This window comes from Haliaeetus albicilla, chromosome 4 (assembly GCF_947461875.1).
Source record: "Haliaeetus albicilla chromosome 4, bHalAlb1.1, whole genome shotgun sequence".
NCBI classification, from domain to species: domain Eukaryota; kingdom Metazoa; phylum Chordata; class Aves; order Accipitriformes; family Accipitridae; genus Haliaeetus; species Haliaeetus albicilla.
In genome coordinates this window covers 26,271,641-26,275,499 of record NC_091486.1, presented here as the reverse complement: position 1 = coordinate 26,275,499, position 3,859 = coordinate 26,271,641, and the positions used below count along the sequence as shown (strand labels likewise).

Here is a 3,859-nt window from a genome sequence, read left to right as displayed (position 1 = left end):
TAGCATTGTTTTGTTTACTCTTCAAATGGACTTGTACTTGATCATTGTGGATTTTTTTGAATACAGAAAAACCACAATTTGTAATTTGAAATAGACACATTGATCTGAACATTAAAAACCATATCATCTTCCTTCATCTTCCCTATGAAACTTCTGAAAGGCACGTTTAATCTAAAATGTTTTTTCTGCCACTGATGCTCTATATCATTTTAGGAGTATTTTGTCTATTACAATATTATGCATAACTTCATTTAGTATAATAAACACCAGGTTGTTTTGCAAGACCTTATGGTACATTTTTTCAGTATCTCCTGTTCCTTCTTTGAAAAAAGGGTAGAGTAGGAGCCACAAAGATTGTTTAATAATGTTGTAGGAAAAAGGGTTTAAAGAAGGACATCAGATTAGGAAAACAGCCATCTATTAGTTCATCATTCACAAAGTTAGAGTGATCCTAAATAAAATGATAGTTGTTGGTGAATTCAGTCTTGAGATTTTTATTTCCCAAACTTTTTAACTGTGATGGAGTTTTATATCATGGCTGGCCACGATAGCCAAAGGAACAATTTTAGATTATCATAATCCCAATTCCATACTATATGCTGTTTTATTGACCTTGTTAGCATCCTGAAAAAAAAAAAAAAGCAGCACAGAAAAAGTAAAGCAAGCTGTAGTTCTGATGAATACTCTGTCACAGGATGCTGTGGAAGGTCTCATTTTTGACTGTTCTGTGCTGTTTGCTGCTTTCATACAACTCTCTAGTGACTCCAAGCCCTCTCACCTGAATAGCATTAATGAGTTTGGAGCATACAGATTATGTAGGTACTTTTGGTTTTTCCCTGTATGCACAGAATTTCAGATGATATTTTATTGTCCAGCTGGTCACAGCAGTATCAGTGTAACTATTCACAATCAGCTTTTGGGTTTTATTAGCCAACTTACACACACACGCCCTCTCTCTCTCGCTCTCGCTCTTGCACACACACATACACTTTGTCCGCAGCACAACCTTAGCTAACCAGGGTAGAGCAGGGGTAGGAAAGCAGAGCAGCAACCACAGCTTCAGTAAGAAAGAAGGTAGTTTTGCTCCAGGGCAGTGTAGTGCCAGCAACCATGATCCTACTGTCTCCTCTTTAAAAGGCAGGTGCAATGGCCAAGTACCAGTACCAGAAGAAAGTCTTTGGTACCTAAACCTGGGACTATCAGATGTTCCAGCCCTGCCTAACTTAAGAGAAAAGTTGCAGTTTCATACAACTTCTCATACTGTGTTACTTGCTGCCAACTTTCAAGTGAGGTCCTGCCCCATGAAGGAGGATACAGCACAGTCATGAAAAAAACTGTAGCCTCAGATTTCCAGCATCCCTGGAAGTGCTGAGAACCCAGCCCATTGCATCAAGTAGTAACATTTGTGGTTTTGCAGAAGACATTGGGAAATGTAAATCCAGGTGACCTAATCTGCACTTTGAGGCTGCTTACCTTGTTTATGCTGACCTTCTTGTTAACGGCATGTCAGTCCATCCCACTGCACAGTCCTTCCTTGACATACTCTGAATGCAAGAATGCTCCTTTTGGAGCAAATGTTCATTACCAATGGTTGAAAACCTAGAGGCTGGATTTGATGGACAAAGCAGATTTATTTGCTCTAGACAGGGCAGCCAAGCACCAGCCAAACTGAATCAAAGATAGTGCAGCAGTAAGGGATATTTTTCTTGCTGCTGTTGTTCAGGAGGTGCCTCTGTCAACTTTGCCACCAGCACTGCACAGGAAGGAAAGCACCCCTCACCTTCTCCCAGCCTGGGTGAACACTAGGGGAATGGGAGACACTGCTGCCATTTAAAGCAAGAGGATCTAATCCGTATTTAAAGATGGCCAATTTTAGAGCATAGGCATTAAGGAGGAAGCACACCAAGCTGTGGCCCTGGGCAGTCTTTCAACACTGATATACAGTGGCTCTAACCCACAGGTAGGTCTGATGGCAAAGCACAGAGAACCTGAAGAGGAAGAGCTCCTGGGTTCTGCCCTGCCATTAACTAGGCTATCAGATGTCTGACTTACAGAGAAAATGTTCTCTCTAGCTGTAATATAAACACCTGAATTACAAATTGGCTATAAAAGAGATTTTAGCACTAATGCAAAAGCCAAAGGCAAACAGCATCCTTACAGCCTTTGCAGGGGGTCTTGTATTTGTACTACCCACGTGTCTAAAAACTAATACAGGGATACTTATTCCATTACCAAGATGAAAAGAAAAACAAAAAAACCCCCTGCAGTTCATGCAGAAGCCTTGTTTGAATTCCACCAGGCAAAGAATCAGTCTGAAGGAACTCGGACCACAACAACTTGCACTCAGTTTAAACCAGTATTTTTCATATCATGAACACAGTGAATGTTGTACTTGCATCAAAACACCCAGCATCATCAAGGAAAAAAATATTCCACATTAGACTATCCTGGTATATGTGAAAACATCAGATTGCAAACTATATCATTCATTTTATTATTATTATTACATTACTGAGGTACAGAGTATGTTCCCAAACCTGAGAGTGACTAGTGACACAGTGCCAAGTCTAATGCATCACAATGCTGACCTCATATGCTGACAAGTCTCCACGTGGAGACCATTTATTTCTTGATTAAAACATTCGGTTTTAGAACTATTAAAAGTAAAGCTGAGGAGCTGGGCTGAACCAAGGTTTTCTGACTTGCAGTCCTGAGTCGGCAAGATGATCCTGTAACTCAGTGTGTTGCAGTAATTTAAGACCGCTTTGTGTTCCTCACAGCACTAAAAAAAGGGTGATGGCAACGCAGTTGAGATTTTAAGTCATTTGACAATATACACTTTATTCTGATACAAAATTGAAATATTTTAACAAATTTCAATCCATTATGGACTATACTGAAATTTTTAATTTCCATGCTATTTTTAAACTTGTTTAACCACAAGTTCTAAGATTTCAGCACACTAGCACCATTGCTCTTGAAGTCTTTGCCAGTTATTATAACATTATTCTGTTTCCAATCTTGCGATATTATCTTCTACATGAAGGCCATTTTTCTTCTACGGAGATACTTGGATTACTTTAGTTCAGGAAAAAGCTAATCTTAGATAGAGATGTCAACCTGTAGCACCCACAGCAGAAAAAGAACCATCCATCAGATATCTGAATTTTAGTGATACTCAAGATCTTTCATGCTCCACGCAATTTAAGATACAAACACTTGTCAGAGACCACAGACTGATATGCAAGTGAATATTCCACCGCAGTGTAGACAGTATATGAAAACACGTTAATGTCTTAAACACAGGAACCAAAGACAGCAAGTCAGTACATCACACAATCAATGCTTGAAGAGTAGGAGCATTCCCCTTCCCGCCTTAAATATTTAAAGGATATCAAAGTCAAGATGCTGTGTTTAATTCCAGCGCTCTGTAACAACAAAACACTTATCACATCTGCATCAACCCGAGCTCCTTTTGGGGAAATATATTTTTACTACCTGGAAGTACCATTTGCTTTTAGGTTAACACACAGGTTTAGGTATCAAAGAAACTTCTGTAGAACTGCAGCTTAGGGACCAATGCTTCATTAACTTTACATCTCCATCTACATTTACAGCTGCTATTTTCAGTACCAGCCACTATAGAAAAGCCTAGCCATGAAACAATATTCTTAACTCTTGGAAGTGCCTCTTGGACAAAGGCACACTTGACCAAGTACTCCTTAAGGATGTGTTTATCTTTGACAAGGTTTATTTCTGAATTGAAATTAAGCAAATTAGTCTAACAAGAATGTTATAAATCCAAGTGTGAAAATAATTCCAACAGCGAGTATCTAGTTCTAGACGTGGTGCAAAAAGA

At 39.2% G+C, this 3,859-nt stretch overlaps 1 protein-coding gene across 5 annotated transcripts in view; it reads right to left on the bottom strand.

The window, feature by feature from the left end:
- Nucleotides 1-3,859, bottom strand: part of HNRNPA3 (heterogeneous nuclear ribonucleoprotein A3) — a 31,352-nt gene that overhangs the window by 10,156 nt on the left and 17,337 nt on the right. For 2 of the 5 annotated variants that reach the window (XR_011324342.1, XR_011324341.1), the window contains one exon: nucleotides 2,809-3,120. The exons of 2 other annotated variants lie outside the window; for them this stretch is intronic. The gene's annotated coding sequence lies outside the window, so the exon portion shown is untranslated. Of the gene's footprint in view, nucleotides 1-2,470; nucleotides 2,783-2,808; nucleotides 3,121-3,859 lie in introns of those variants that run through there. One more of the 5 variants, XR_011324343.1, reaches the window with a different exon arrangement.